At 49.7% G+C, this 16,715-nt stretch overlaps 1 long non-coding RNA gene across 1 annotated transcript; it reads right to left on the reverse strand.

Moving 5' to 3' along the window:
* Window positions 1–753: 753 nt before the first annotated feature.
* On the reverse strand, window positions 754–15,744 carry LOC117007242. Its single transcript, XR_004420100.1, has 3 exons — window positions 15,563–15,744; window positions 15,191–15,265; window positions 754–814 (listed from the first exon to the last, which is right to left on the reverse strand). It is a non-coding gene; the product is annotated as an uncharacterized LOC117007242 (long non-coding RNA).
* Between the last annotated feature and the right edge of the window lie 971 nt (window positions 15,745–16,715).

Raw genomic sequence — 16,715 nt, forward strand, 5'->3', positions numbered from 1 at the left:
GTGCTGGTGCCATTTATGGTGTGGTGGTGCCATTTATTCTGTGCTGGTGGCATTTATTCTGTGCTGGTGCCATTTATTCTGTGGTGATGGCATTTATTCTGTGGTGGTGCCATTTATGGTGTGGTGGTGCCGTTTTTGGTGTGGTGGTGGCATTTATTCTGTGGTGATGCCATTTATTTTGTGGTGGTTCCATTTATTCTGTGCTGGTGCCATTTATTCTGTGGTGGTTCCATTTATTTTGTGGTGGTTCCATTTATTCTGTGGTGGTTCCATTTATTCTGTGGTGGTGCCATTTCTTTTCAGCTGTGCTCCAGCAGACACCAAACCTTGAGTTCCCAGGTGGTGCCCCCATCCCTGCCCGTGTCCCACACCCCAAACCCCAAACCCCAAACCCCAAACCCCAGACCCTGACACCCCTGCCCAGCTGTGGCAGCTGCTGGAACCTGGGCTGGCAATGGGGGACTCACTCCAGGCTTCCCAAACTCCATCTAGTGGCAAAAATCTCCAATTTGGGATGGTGGGAACCCAGGTGATGGGCTCAGATCCTTCCATGGCAGCTGGGAACGTGCCCTGGATCACTCCTGGTGTGTCCAAGCCAGGAGCTGTCGCTGTCCCAAGGGTTAAACCCCCGTGCTGTGCTCTGCCCTGATAATGAAGGCATTTCGTGGTGTAACAAAGCACTCCCGCTGTAATAAAGGGAAAAATCACAGGGAATTCTGGCTGGAAGGCAGAGCAGGAGCTCCTGGCAGTGTCAGAGTATCTGCCCATCTCTTCAGCGCTGCTTTGGGATGTGTGGGTCACTGCCAGGCGAGCCCTGAGGAGGAAATGAAGGAGGAAATAACGGCAGATAGGATCGGAGCGCTGCTCGCCTGCTCAATATTCAAAGGAATCTTATGAGGGATGGGATTAAAATGGAGAGATTTTGCTGATGCTGATGGAAGATGGTCCTGAAGGACAACAACAAGTGCTGGTGGTCAGAGATGGGGAAGGAGCAGAAAAAGGAAAAAAGGCAGAAAAAGGGAAAATGCCGAGTGCCTCGTGTGCCAGACCTTGTCAGGGTTTTCTCCCATCTGCTCTTGGATCTGTATGGATTTAGAGCTGGGCTGGGCCTATCCCAAATCCCAGCCCAGAGCTGGGCTGAGCCTGGTTTTTAGGAGATAAATTTGATAGTGTAGCATTAAAAATGTTTCTAAAATCATGGAATTGTGCACAACAGATTCAGGGTGCAAAGAAAGGTTGGGTCTGGCAGGGCTGGAAAGGGAACCAGGCCTGGGAATGAATGTTGGGCTTTGTCTTTATTGGATCATGTGAGACTGCACCTGTGGAATCATCATGTGATAAATAATGGGATTGTTAAATGTACTAATTGTTTGATAATGGAATATATTATTGTTTAATCATAACAACAATCATGAGAAGCGATGCAATGGTAACAGGAATCAAGAGAAAGGATGTTTGGGGAGCTGATGGAAATCACAAGAATCCCTGCTTGGATAAAATCAGTGTGTACAATAGAACAATCTGGGTTTAGTAATTATTATATTCCCCACCTCGGCTAGCCCGGAGGAGGCAGCACTGGTCCCTGGGGGCTGGCATGGCCTGGCACAGCCTGGTGTGGCCTGGCACAGCCTGGTACAGCCTGGTATGGCCTGGGGTCAGCACCAGGACCTGGCATGGCCTGGTATGGCCTGGTATGGCCTGGTATGGCCTGGCACAGCCTGGTATAGCCTGGCACAGCCTGGGGTCAGCACCAGGACCAGCACCAGGACCTGGCACAGCCTGGCACAGCCTGGCACAGCCTGGGGTCAGCACCAGGACCAGCACCAGGACCTGGCACAGCCTGACACAGCCTGGCACAGCCTGGCACAGCCTGGTACGGCCTGGCACAGCCCGAGGTCAGCACCAGGACCAGCACCAGGACCTGGCACAGCCTGGCACAGCCTGGCACGGCCTGGTGTGGCCTGGCATGGCCTGGCATGGCCCGGGGTCAGCACCAGGACCTGGCATGGCCTGGCATGGCCTGGTGTGGCCTGGTGTGGCCTGGTATGGCCTGGAACAGCCTGGCACAGCCTGGAACAGCCTGGCACAGCCCGGGGTCAGCACCAGGACCAGCACCAGGACCTGGCACAGCCTGGCACAGCCTGGCATGGCCTGGCATAGCCCGGGGTCAGCACCAGGACCTGGCATGGCCTGGCATGGCCTGGCATGGCCTGGTGTGGCCTGGTATGGCCTGGAACAGCCTGGCACAGCTTGGCACAGCTTGGCACAGCCCGGGGTCAGCACCAGGACCTGGCACAGGCCCTGCTGGAGCACAAAGGCCGGGCACAGCCGTTAATTGTGCTGGGTTAATGAAGGCAGACGTGCAGCGGCTGCTCTCATTAAAATATGAAAATGATGCCCGGAGCAGGGGGAGGCTCCTGGCTCGGGATAACCCTGTGGAGCAGGGGAGGATGGAGGGGCACGGCAGGGCTGGGAATTCTGCTCACACCGGGGCAGATGGGGCAGGAACACAAATTCTCACTGCAGAGCTTCCCTTGTGAGCAGGAAACCATTCCTGGGGCAGGGAGCGCTGCCTTCAGTCCTCAGCACTTCCCAAAATCGGCTGATCCATCACATTCCACAAAATCCAGCCAGCACTTCCCAAAATCCAGCTGATCCCATCACATTCATTCCCACAAAATCCTGCCAGCTCTTCCCAAAATCGGCTGATCCCATCACATCCCACAAAATCCAGCCAGCACTTCCCAAAATCCAGCTGATCCCATCACATCCATTCCCACAAAATCCCAGCCAACACTTCCCAAATTCCAGCTGATCCCATCACATCCATTCCCACAAAATCCCAGCCAACACTTCCCAATTCCAGCTGATCCCATCACATCCATTCCTACAAAAATCCTGTCAGCTCTTCCCAAAATCCATCTGATCCCATCACATTCATTCCCACAAAATCTCAGCCAGCTCTTCCCAAAGTCGGCTGATCCATCACATTCCACAAAATTCTGTCAGCCCTTCCCAAAATCCATCTGATCCCATCACATCCCACAAAATCCCAGCCAACACTTCCCAAAATCCATCTGATCCCATCACATCCCACAAAATCCCAAAATCTGGCTGCTCTCTCACGTTCCCACAAAATCCCAGCCAGCTCTTCCCAAAATCCATCTGATCCCATCACATTCCCACAAAATCTGCAAAGCAACTTCTGAAAACAGAGAAAAAGGAAAGAGGGTTTAACACCCAAACCCGTGATTCCACTTGGGATAAAGCATTAAGAGTTTCTGTGAAGTTATCATTAAAAAATAAAATAAAGATTTGAGAACAGCTTGGCCTGGAACAATATTTCAGGCATGGCTAGCTGTTAAAAATAAACTAATTCAGAGGAGCCACATTTAAATAAATATAATGCAAAGACATAATGGCACAGATAATAGTTTTGAATGGGGAATTCTAATGACTTCGAGGGCATTTTACAGGGCAATTAATACACATGAAAATGCTGCTCTATTCAGCTGACGGAAAGAAAGGAAAATAAAATAAAATAAAGCCGGCAGAAAGAGAAAGGGAGGTGGTTGTGACTGGCAAAAATAGGGTTTGATTTTCTTTTCAATAGGATCACTGCTTACAAACATAATAAAAGGAAAAATAAGCATGTCAGGTTCTCTAATGTGCCTGGTGAAATCCCCGATGATTCCTTTCTAAAGAGGGGCAATTAGGAGCCTTTTGCATATGTATGTGACTTCTGGGGCTTTCTGCGCTGCCTTCTTCATCTGCAGGCTAAAAATACACCCAAAATACACTCAAAATGCACCCAAAACACATCCAAAAATATTCCTAAAAATTCACCCAAAATACACCCCAAATGCACCCAAAAATATACCCAAAATACACTCAAAATGCACCCAAAATACAACCAAAAATACACCCAAAATACACTCAAAAATACAACCAAGATACACTGAAAAACACACCCAAAAATACACCAAAAATACACCCCAAATGCACCCAAAATACACCCAAAAAATTCCCAAAAATTCACCAAAAATACACCCAAGATAGATCAAAAAACACACCCAAAAATACACCCCAAATGCACCCAAAGTACAGCTCAAATGCACCCAAAATACACCCAAAAATGCATCCAAAAATGCAACCAAAATACACCCAAGAAGTACCCAAAAATCCCAGCAGGAATTCAGGATCCAGGGGAAATCCCAGAATTCAATCCCAGCAGGAATTCGGTGCCAGATGAGCTCTGGGCTGGGTGCCCTGGGCAGGGAGGGCAGCAGGAGAACAGCTCATGTATTGATATTGGGATTGGTATTGATTGGTATTTATTATTATATTTATGTAAATTACTTATATAAATTATATTTATATTTATATTTATATTTATATTTATATTTATATTTATATTTATATTTATATTTATATTTATATTTATATTTATATTTATATTTATACTTTATTTTATTTATATTTATATTTTATTTATATTTATATTTTATTTATATTTTATTTATATTTTTTGTGTGTTTGGCCACAGCTCAGTGACCTTGGAGGCCTTTTCCACCCTGTGTCCCCCTATGTCCCCTGTCCCCCCTGTCCCCCTGTGTCCCCCTGTGCCCCCCTGCCCCTGGGCCTGTCCAGACCCTGAGCTGCGTTTCTGCAATGTAGAAATAAATATTCCATATGCTAACAGATGGCTCATTAGCCAGTTGTTATGGCAATCAGCATCTCGGCCAATTAAAATCCTTCTCGTGGCTTTAAAAATGTCACTGGCAGGGACATTGAAATGGCCAGAGAACAAACAGCCCCTCTGCACTGACACAAAAACAAAAGGCGTTTTCTGGGAGTTCCTGGGGAAAGGAGGGGAAGGACTGGAATAGGAGTTGGAAATCCTGAGGGAGTGAAAGGTGCTGGCCCTGGGCTTTAATTCCTGGTGGGGGCTCTTGGGCAATGAACCCAGCCCTGAGTGCCCCTGGAACATCCCAGTCCCCCTGGGCTTGTCCTGCAGGACTGGTGTGAGCTCAGCACCCTCAGCAGCTCAGCCTTTGTCCCCAGGAATTCCTGAACCTTTCCCTGGAATGGCAGAGTCCTGCAAACCCTGGCACTGCTCAGAGATCAGGGCAGGCTGGGGCTGAGCAGGAGCTCCAGGTGCCCAGCACAGAGGGGATGCAGATCCAAAGGAACTGGAATTATTCCTGGAATTATTCCTGGAATTATTCCTGAAATTATTCATGGAATTATTCCTGGAATTATTCCTGAAATTATTCCTGGAATTATTCCTGGAATTATTCCTGAAATTATTCCTGAAATTATTCCTGAAATTATTCCTGAAATTATTCCTGGAATTATTCCTGAAATTATTCCTGAAATTATTCCTGAAATTATTCCTGAAATCATTCCTGAAATTATTCCTGGAATTATTCCTGGAATCACTGCTGCAGGACCAGCAGGATCCCAGAGATGTGGAGATGGGGCAGTCACAGGGGAGGAACCGAGCTGCACTTCCCAATTCCTGCTGTTCCTGAGGCTGCACGTGCCTGGAGGAGACAAGAACTGCTTAATTCAAAATTCAAAAATTCCTTCCAAGCCCCTGTGCCCTGGGCTGGCTGTGCTCGGTGTGGGGCTCTGGATGCAGGAATGGAATTGTGGCAGGGCAGGACAGGGCCCTTCCATCCCAAATTTGTGCTGTGGCAGCACAGGGAGGGGACAGACCTGGCTCTGCACCCTCTCTCAGCATGGTCAGGGAAGGTAAAATTCCTCAAAGCTCCTGTTCCTGTGTTTTCCCCATCCCCGCCACGTTCCAAATTTCCACATGCAGCCAGGATTTGATGAGTCACAGCCTCACCAGGGCTGATTCTCTTTTCCTCATCTCTGCTGTCTTCTGCAACCGTTTAGAGGAGCGAAAAATAGCTCCCACAGACAATCAGGGCAGATTATTTTAATGAGAGCTCGAAATGGAGAAACAAATGGCTCCAATTGAGCCTTCAAACATTTCCCCATGTCTGCAGGAGCTGCTGGTGCTGAGTCAGCAGCTCTGCAGCCCCCAGCCCCCCTTCTGGCCCAGGTTTATCCCAGGGTGAGCTGAACCCCCTGAGCTGCCCCTGAGCAGCAGCTCCGTGTTCTGCTGGAATTGCCATTTATCTGCTGGAGTCGGCTCCCTCTGCTCCTGCTTCCCTCCCAAACACCCCTGGGTGCTGGGGTGGGATGCAGATAAAGCCTCCCTCCCTCCCTGGGCTGTGCCCACCCTGCTAATGGTCCTTGTTTGCTCATTGATTAACTATTGATTAATTATTGATCAATTATTGATTGACTATTGATTAATATTTGATCATTCAGCCTGACCTGCGACACCCCAGGCAGCCACAGCTCCTCTGGGCACCCTGTGCCAGGGTTCCCTCCAGGGAACAAAACCTCCCTGAAGATGATCCAGAGGAATTTCAGCTCAGATCTTGCAGAAGTTGTTGGATTTTCACAAAGGGATTCTTTGTTCAGCAGGGAAAAGAGAACCCCCAGCAGCTCCCGGGCTCGTGTGTCCCACAGGGGGTTCTGCAGCAGGGGAAGCAGCTCTGAGGATCCTGCTGGCATTTCATCCTGGCCCTGCCTTCCAGAGAATCCCCGTGACCCACAAAGGGATTTTCCCTTCCCTTTATTTCTCACCTCCCTTTGGTTTGCAGTGGCAGCTCCAAAAGCTTTCGAGCTGCTTCTTGATGGGCATAAAAATATCATGAGTACTTGTTTAAACATCAGAAAGGTATTAGCTCAATTTTGCACTTCAGTGCTACCAAGAATGTTTGGGCCCATTGGGCATGAATTTAATTTTCTTACAGGCTGCAGGGAGAAGAAAAATCAGCTTCCCTATGTGAGCATTAACTGCTGCTCCCTGTGACAGCTCCAGCATCACCTTTGCAGGCTCCAAATGGAGCTGAAATGAAGCCCTGAGCAGGCAGAGACCCCAGCTCTGTCCCCAGGGCTCTTCTGCACCTTTGCTTTGCACAGGAAAAGCTCCAGCAGGAGGAACAGCACTGCAGCAGGGTCACAGAATCCAAATCATTCAGCCTCCATCAAACCCCAGCACGCTGCCTGTGGCAGGAAAATCCCTCCTCACCTCGTTGGTGATAAAAGATTGGGTCAAAGCACATCCAGTCACACTAGGTGTGTGATAAAACATTGGGTCAAAACACATCCAGTCAGACTGGGTGTGTGATAAAAGACTGGGTCAAAACACATCCAGTCAGACTGAGTGTTTTCAACAGTGCATTCATGACAGATCACATTTTGTTGGTGGTTTAAAGTAGATTTTTTTGGGTTTTTTTTGAGGTATCCTGTTTGCTGACTCACTGCCAGCTCAGGGCCCTGGTGCCTCCCCCGTGAGGATCTCAGGGTGTCAGGACATCAATTTGCAAAATTCCTGCTGTAGGATCTAACAAACAGCAAAATTCCTGCTGCAGGATCTAACAAACAGCAAAATTCCTGCTGCAGGATTTAACAAATAGCAAAATTCCTGCTGCAGGATCTAACAAACACCAAAATTCCTGCTGCAGGATCTAACAAACAGCAAAATTCCTGCTGCAGGATTTAACAAATAGCAAAGTTCCTGCTGCAGAATTTAACAAATAGCAAAATTCCTGCTGCAGGAGGAATTGCAATGTTCCTGCTGACAGCAATGTCCCTGCTGCAGGCAGGGTTTGGGATAAATGAGTGCAGCTCTTTGCTTGTTTTCCACATTTCTGTGCCCTGAAAAAGTCCTTCTCTTCTGCTGCTCTCTCCCCCATGAGAAGCCACAGAGGGATTGAGCATTTTGAAGGAATTTCCAGCTCTGAGCTGGACGTGCATCAGCTCCAATGGAAATGTGCTCCCAGGGGCATTGGAGCCCAGCTTTAGAGCCTGGGCCAGGGCTCAGCTGAGCCTCAGAGCATCCATCCAAACCTGGCTGATCCTTTCTGTGCTCCATCCAAACCTGCCTGATCCTTTCTGTGCTCTGCCCAAACGTTGGATCCTTTGAAGCCTTCCCAGGGCTGCTGGGCAGGAGATCAGAGCCACGGGAGGGAGTTTGGAACCTGGGACAAGGGTGGCAATAAAAACAAAGGGGACCAAAGGCAAACTCCAGTGCCCCCAGTGCCCTCCAGCATCTGCACATCTGCAGCCTGGCTGTGCTGCAGAATCCCAGAGGGAATGGGATGCAGCAAGTGCCTGCTGGTGCAGAAGGAGATTTTGGATGCTGATCAAGGTACAGGTGGAAAAGGTTCCAGTGAATAAATAAATAATTGCTGGAAAGCTGAAAGGAAGATGTGAGGATGAGATCAGAGAAAGCCAAAGGAACAAAATCTGTAGAAAAGGAACAAATCATCCTGGGGCTGTGGGAGCTGGACCAGCCACAGGAGGATGAAGGGTGGGAGATCCTTGGACAAACCCCTGGAGGGTGGCAGAGCTGTGCTGGAGGCAGGACCTGGCTTGGAGATCAGCAGGAGATGCTCAGGGATGGGGCAGGATGGAAATGTCCCCCCTGTGTCCCTGGGGGGGTTCCAGGGCTGCACCAGGGGAGAGCCTTCCCTGTCCCTGTGCAAGGACCTGCAGGGTCCTGGCAGGTCCATAGCCCCTGGCAGGACACTGAGCACAGGTGACATCACCAACCAAACCCCCAAAATCTCATTTTTCTCTGTCACAACCCTCCCCCAGCTCCCCAGGGCTCTGCTGGAGGTGTTTGGTTCTGCCTCTGGCCCTTCCTTTCCAAACCCATTTCATTACCAAATGGCCTTGGTGGGCTGATCTGGGATCAGGAACTTGGCAGAGATCCCAGAGCCATCAGAGCCCCAGCGAGGTGAAACTGCCACTCCCAGCAACGGGCAAGTCATTACAATTAATTAAAAATCACTAAACAAACCTTCCTGGCTGCTGTTCCACCATGCCAGGCTGGCAGAGGCGAGGAGCTGGTGCCTCTCACAGCTCTCAGGGATTGGCCAGAGCTGGTTTTGGGAATGGAGGAGGGTTCATTGTGTCCTGCTCTGTGGGATGAGCCCTTTCCTGCTGCTGCTGGCAGAGCTACCCTTGCTGACCAGGGTGTGCTGGAGATTTTGTGCACCTGGATCTGCAGCAGCAGCACCAAGGCAATTTCCCATTTTCTCTCAGCATGATGGGCACTCTGGTACCAAAACTGGCTCTGCACAGGGTGATGGTGGTACCAAAACTGGCACTGGACAGGGTGATGGTGGTGCCAAAACTGGCCCTGCACAGGGTGATGGTGGTGCCAAAACTGGCCCTGCACAGGGTGATGGTGGTACCAAAACTGGCTCTGCACAGGGTGATGGTGGTGCCAAAACTGGCCCTGCACAGGGTGATGGTGGCACCAAAACTGGCTCTGCACAGGGTGACTCTGACCCAGGGCTCATTTCGAGCTGGCATTTCCTGATTGCCTGAAGATTTCCAGCAGCTTTTCCTGCACCTGCCCATGGGCAGGAGCTCCTGGAGAAGGGCTCAGGAGCTCCCAGGGAAGGGCTCAGGAGCTCCCAGGGAAGGGCTCAGGAGCTCCCAGAGAAGGGCTCAGGAGCTCCCAGGGAAGGGCTCAGGAGCTCAGGGCCCTCCGGGGCTGCTCCCCCAGGGCAGTTTTCAGGAGCAACTCGCTGTGTTCCACCTCCTCTGAGCCTCAGGAACATCGATAAACACCATGGAAAAGCCTGGTGGAAACAACAGGACTTTCTCCCCATTCTAATCAATAAAATATTGTTTATAGGAGCCCTGGTGGCCCTCTCAGCTGCACTGGCAGGTCTGGCACTGCTTTTATAAACTTGCTTTCCAGGAGTGTGCTCTGCCAGGGATGTAAATCAGGCTGAGCTTTGTAGCTCCTGCTTTTGCTGTTTCTTTAAAACACAAGTGGCTGTATATAGGTTTTTTTATGATTTTTCCTTGCTAGGCTGTAGCTCACTGGAGGTGCAGAGGGTGGATGGATGTGGAGGAGGTGCAGAGGGTGGATGGATGAATTTTTGCAGTTAAACTCTATCGATGTCTCCTCACATGCAGGGAGAGGGAAACAAGCAAACAAATAATGCTGTGATGGATTCCCAGTATCTGCATTTAAAAGCCAAGAACCCCACAGAAAGCACAATAACTGCAGCCCATAACTCTCCCTCCACAAAGCCAAACTGGGCACTGCTCTGCTAAATTATTTCCTTCTGCTGCCTGCATTTCAGACTCCTTCCTCCCCTGGATTTCATCTTGGCCTTTTGGTACCACCAGCAAAGATTCAGAGCGTGCAGCAAACCCCATCCTCACAAAATATTAGCTCAGTCCTTACAGCAACACTCGATTTACAGAATGCTAAAGTAATATAAATAATTTCTTCTTGTTTTCACAAGATTAGTTGCCAGATGCAGAGCTAGAAGTAAGGGATGAAAGGTCTGTGCTTGCTGTTGGGCATCAAAATCCTTTAATGATTTATTAATGTCAACATTTCTATTTTCCATACAGACTGTTGCTCTATGTGTGCCTGCTTATTTCTGTGCACAGCCAAAGGTCAGTGCTTGGAAAACAGTGGGAAAGATGTTTAAAAGTGCCTGAGAAATGGTGTGAAGAGCTGTTGGGATGTCTGTCCATACCTGCACATCTCCCTGTGCCACAGGGGCTGCAGGGTCCAAGCAGGGAGGAGCTGCTGGAGGCTCCATCCTCTGCTTGGGTTTTGTCCTTTGGGCCCCCTGGAGCCACCAGGGGACATTTCTGCAGCTCAGGGGAGGAAGGACAGACGGACACTGCTCTGTCCATCCCTTCACCAGCACCTCTGCACAGCCCAGCTTTCCTGCTCAGCCACCCTCTGAGCATCTCCAGCCCTGAGGGGGCTCCAGCTCTGAAATTCAGCCCTCAGGGAGTCTGCAGGGACTCTGCTGCAGAGCTCCAGCAGCTTCCTGCAGTGCTTGCCTTGTCTGTCACACCTGGGACAGGGTGGCTTTGTCACACCTGGGACACCTTGGCTTTGTCTGTCACACCTGGGACACCTTGGCTCTGTTGTCACACCTGGGACAGGATTCCTTTGTTATCACACCTGGGACAGGGTGGCTCTGTTGTCACACCTGGGCTCTGTCCCTGTCCCCTCCTCGGTGACAGGAGCTCTCCCTGGGAGTGCCCAGGGCCAGGCTTGGAGCATCCTGAGGCGTGGACGTCATCCTAAATAAACTTTAATGTCCCTTCCCACACCCTCTGTGACTCCACGCTGTGCCCTCACCTGCACTGCAGCTCTGGATCAACACTGAAATCTCTGTCCCCAAATTTCCCAAAGAAATCGAGCTGGAGCTGCTGCAGCTCTGGATCAACACTGAAATCTCTGTCCCCAAATTTCCCAAAGAAATCGAGCTGGAGCTGCTGCAGCTCTGGATCAACACTGAAATCTCTGTCCCCAAATCTCCCCAAGCTTTCTGTCGAGCTGGAGCTGCTGCCTGCAGCTCTGGAGGTGTTTTTGAAGGACACAGGCCTGTGTGCACTCACACAAATCCACACAAAACCTCCTGGGCATTACTGAGAGCAGCTGATGCTGCTGTGGGGCATTGTCCTGCCCGTGGCCAGGCTTGAGCAGCACCAAATGTCCAACAGCAGCCCCAGAAAGTGATGATTTACAAATAAATTCTATTTACTAAACATTCCGTATCTGTGAAAAGCAAGGGGAGAATTATAATACAAACCAGCTGCATCTGACAACAAAGCTGAAAACTTATTGACTTGGAAATGTGTGTTTGAGCTATCAAAAAGGACAATATTCAAATGGAAAAGTCTCCCTTCCTTTCTAATCGTGGCAAAACCCTGTTCCATCATTCAGTAGATTCAGAATGATTTTCTAGCGGTGTTGTCTGGGAAAAAAGAGCACAGGTTCTTTTAATGGGAGTTGTCATCTAAATAATTCCATATCATCAAGCAAAAGGATAATTTATAAGGGGAAAAACCCCCAGAGCAGCCTAAAGTCTCAGAGTCACCCACAAAATTGCTTATGAATGTGCTGTTAGTTGGAGGTGGAAGTTAATGGAGAACTGGCTGCCTTGGGGAGCAATAAATGGGATCCTGAGCCTGCTGCCCCAGGGCAGGATTTCAGAATTGCTCCAAGCCCGCCGTGATTTGAAAGAAGTTCCCTCTGCTGCTTATTTGTTGGTCTAAGTGAGATAATGCATTGATGAGCCTCAGCCTAATTCCAAATGAAAACCAGTTCCAGGATGATAATTTTTTATTATAGAAATGCTCAGAGGCCACAGACTGTGCCTGGATTTACAATTCCTGCCCATGGGACAAATCTTTCCCCCCGAGTGAGCGCAGAAGGAACATCCATAAATAAATGTGGGGCTGCTCACAGGGCAGGGGAGAGGCAGAAATGAGGCTGGGCTTGGGAGCTGGGCTTGGGAGCTGGGCTGGGTTTAGGAGCTGGGTTTAGGAGCTGGGCTGGGTTTAGGAGCTGGGCTTTTCCTGCTTCTGGGTCTGGGAGTGTCCAGGAGCAGCCTGGGGCAGGGGAAGGTGTCTGGGTGAGCTCTGAGTCCCTCCCAGTCCAAACCATTCCATGATTATCTGGAGGATTTTTTATTTTATGTTTATATTTTTATGTTTTTCATTTTTTGGTTGATATTTTTAATTTGCTCAAATGGAGCTTAACTGACCGTTCCTCAAGCTCTCTGAAAGCCCCAGTGGAGGAGAAATCCAGCACTGGGCCAGGATGTGAAAAGTGTCAGGGAGGGAAAGGAGCTGCAATTGTCCCTCAAAGTCACCCAACAGAAAATCCCAACTCTTGCACAGGAGGCAGAGCTTGGTGGGTTTGGTGCTGTGCTGTGCTCCTCCTCTCTGCAGTAATTTATCAATAATTCCATTGCTCAGAGGGCTTTGGAGCCCGGGCTGGGAAGCTTTAGCATGAGCAGGGAAAAAAAAAAAAGGATTAGATTAGAGGATTAGACATTAGACATTTATATGAATATGAATGGTCTTTGCAGCTACATCAGCCAGGAGAAAATTACATGGGGCTGATAATCTTCATGCTCGAGGGCCTAAGCTGCTCATGAGAGCCGCTCAAATTATTTGTTGGGAGCCATTTATTTGAAGAATTCAGCCCTTTTCTGTTTGTGTGAGGATCATGGTTTTTATTCATGCACTTCTTCCTCAGGACAGCGTGAGAGCTGGGGAGGGTTTATGGTGGATATTCCATCAGTCACTGCCCAGCTGGGGCTCGGTCTCTGCAGGGAGGGGAGGAGGGAGAGCCTAGGCCTGAGACAGAGCCTAGGCCTGAGACAGAGCCTAGGCCTGAGACAGAGCCCAGTCCTGAGACAGAGCCTAGGCCTGAGACTGAGCCCAGTCCTCTCCTGCTCAGGCTGCAGCCTGGGCCTGTCCAGCAGGCAGCTTTTCTCCCTGGCTCTATGGAAAGCTGGAATTTGCTGCTGATTGATATTAAAAACCTGAAAATCCTCAAGTGCTCACAATGAGCAAGCTCTCAGCCGGTTCAGGCACAGCAAGAACAGGGAATAAGCCAAGGTCTCTCTCTTCTGGGGGAGTTCCAGGCTGGGGGATGTTTGAGGATTTGAATGGCCCAGCCTCAGCCTGTGCTGATTCAAAACCCTTGGACACCCCGAGTTTTAGGCAGGAGAGCTCCTGGCACGCTCCAGACCCTCATTGTCCTTTGCCAGTTCAGCACAAATTCATACCCAAGGAAATTGCCCAGGGCCATCCCTGCTCCTCCTGCCTTTCCTTCCTTGCCCAAGACTGAAAATTCCACCGTGGTGGTGCCGTTCTTATCCCTGGGACTGTGGGGAGCAGGATGGGCTGGGGCTGGGGGCAGCTTGGGACAAAGCCCAGCTGGCCTGGGCAGTGTGGAGCTTGAACTGCTCAGTCACCTCCCTCGAGCGCTCCTGAGCTTCATTCTTGGACTTCACAGGGTTTGTTTTTGTTCCTTTTTTGCCAAGCTGATTCCACTCGAGCCCTCCATTAATAGCTCTGAAAAAAAATCACACTCTGGTTGCAGGGAAGTTTGTGCAAGTGACAGCTTTCCTAACACGTCTGTGGAGCTTCCCAAAATATTGTGGAGGAGAAACGTGTGCGTGTGAGCCTGCAAACAGACGTGTTCTGCAGGGCCCCTGCAGCCAGGGAAACACTGACACACAACCAGGGAAAGGGGGCTCCCCTGGCAGAGGGGACAAACCTCCCAACCCCTGGGAACTCCCAGGAGTGTCACAGGACATTCTGGGAGTCAGGAGCGATCCTCAGCCAGAGCTGGAGCTGATCCCAGCCCCGCCACCCTGAGCATTCTGTGATGGGCTGGGGGAAAGCTGGGATGGGAAAAGAGTTCAGAGCTCCAGAGAGAGCAGGGCAGGGCTGGGAGAGACACCCAGGACCATCCAAAATCACCCAAGATCATCCAAGATCCCCCAAGATCCCCCAAGATCATCCAAGATTACCCACAACCATCCAAGATCATCCAAGATCATCCAGGATCATCCAAGACCATCCAAGATCATCCAAGATCATCCAGGATCATCCAAGATCACCCAAGATAATCCAAGACCATCCAAGACCATCCAAGATCATCCAGGATCATCCAAGATCACCCAATATCACTCAAGATCATCCAAGACCATTTAAAATCATCCAGTATCATCAAAGATCATCCAAAATCACCCAAGATCACCCACGACCATCCAAGATCACCCAAGATAATCCAAGACCATCCAAGATCATCCAAGATCCTCCAAGATCACCCAAGACCATCCAAGATCATCCAGGATCATCCAATATCACCCAAGATAATCCAAGACCATCCAAGATCACCCAAGATCATCCAAGACCATCCAGGATCACTCAAGATCACCCAAAACCATCCAAGATCATCCAAGATCATCCATTCCAAGCCGTGCCCAATCCCCACTTGGTCCCAGTGGCCTCTGGACACCTCCAGGGATGGAGACTCCTCCCTCCCAAAACCTGAGCACCCTTTCCAGGGTAGCAGGAGGGGCAGGAGAGCAGCAAAGACACCAAACCCCAGAGCTGGGGGGGGGCCTGGGCTGCTCGAGGCTCCGCGAGGAGAACAGGGCTCGCTCCGCTCCGCAACCCGCGGCCGTCACGGAAATTGGAAGCGACAGAATCACCATTGATACAAATTAAAAACAAATAAAAAGGGTACACAGCAGTGATTCCCCGAGTCCAGGCTCCATTAGCAGCTGATTTACTGTGCACTGACCTGTGCTGTTTGCAGAGGAAGGTGCCGTGTGTGGATCCCTCGGCCGCGTGGCTCCGGCTCTCTCCAGTCAATAAACTATTTAATTTAATGAGAAACAGTATTGATGGGAGGGAATGCAGCTCCCAAAAAAAACCAGAAGGGAAAAAAAAAGAAGGGAAAAAAGATGCAGCTGCAAAGAGAAGATAAAGTCTTCAGCTCGGGGGTTCACTCTTGGGGTGTTTTCCCTTTTGTTATCTCATTAATTAAAGCGGATTTGGGAGTGGCAGAGCCTGGCAGGAGAGGTGCTGAAGGTGGGATTGCTGCAGGAACAGGGACCTGGGAGGGGAAAATGCAGAGTGCACGCAGGGGCCTGACCTCCCCCAGACAACAAACCTGTGCAGGAAGAAGTTGTTCCAAAGAAAATCTGTCAGATCAGCCAAGGAGAGCAGCGGCTACTGGAAAGCCAAATTCTGTAGCAACACTCTTGAGTGTTTCTGAGATGAAAGTTGCAGTAAGGATATCACAGCTCAAAAATAATGTTAGAAAAAGGGAAAATACAGAGGCACATGCCCAGGCAGCCCCTGGTGCTCAGTGCAGCTCTATGAGGTGGCACAGTGTGGACACTCCTGGAGAAACCCAATCTGGTTTTTTCCCAGGTTGTTGATTTTTCTCAGCTCCAGCCTGGATCTTTCTCAAAGACAAAACAAGGGAAAAAAGAAAGAACAACACAGATGGACCCCTGGTGTTGGCCACCGAGCCGTGTGAGTGCCTCGTGATAGGTGTTACCTTCTTTGACCAAGGAGTCTTTTCTACTTTTTTTTTTGTGATCTTCCTTATATCAATACCATAACTTTTCAAGAAATTGCTCCTTCTTACTACTTAAAAGGAAAATTGTGTTGCTGTGTCCTTTCACTGCTTCCTAGCACAGCGACAGCACAGCAGGCTCAGCCTGGGGACTCTTTGGGAAAAGAGAGTGAGGCCAGAAATGGGCACAGCAAAACCAGAAATGGGCACAGCAAAACCAGAAATGGGCACAGCAGAACTCAGAAATGGGCACAGCAGAACCAGAAATGGACACAACAAAACTCAGAAATGGGCACAGCAGAACCAGAAATGGGCACAGCAGAACCAGAAATGGACACAACAAAACTCAGAAATGGGCACAGCAGAACCAGAAATGGGCACAGCAGAACCAGAAATGGGCACAGCAAAACCAGAAATGGGCACAGCAAAACCAGAAATGGGCACAGCAAAACCCAGAAATGGGCACAGCAGAACCCAGAAATGGGCACAGCAGAACCAGAAATGGGCACAACAAAACTCAGAAATGGGCATTAAAGTTCCCCTCCCCTGGGAATGAACCCAGTCTGATCCAGAGTGAGTTCCAGCTGATTGCTGGGAGTTGTCTGCAGTTAGCAGCCTGGAAAGAAAACACACATTTAAGGAAATTAGAGTGGCAAGACAAATGAGGTGGAACCATCAAGAGGAGCAGGAGCTGGAGATAATCCATGTTTTAAAATACTGCAGTGGTTTGCAGGGCTTGCAG

The sequence above is a fragment of the Catharus ustulatus genome, chromosome 25 (assembly GCF_009819885.2).
Source record: "Catharus ustulatus isolate bCatUst1 chromosome 25, bCatUst1.pri.v2, whole genome shotgun sequence".
NCBI classification, from domain to species: Eukaryota; Metazoa; Chordata; class Aves; order Passeriformes; family Turdidae; genus Catharus; species Catharus ustulatus.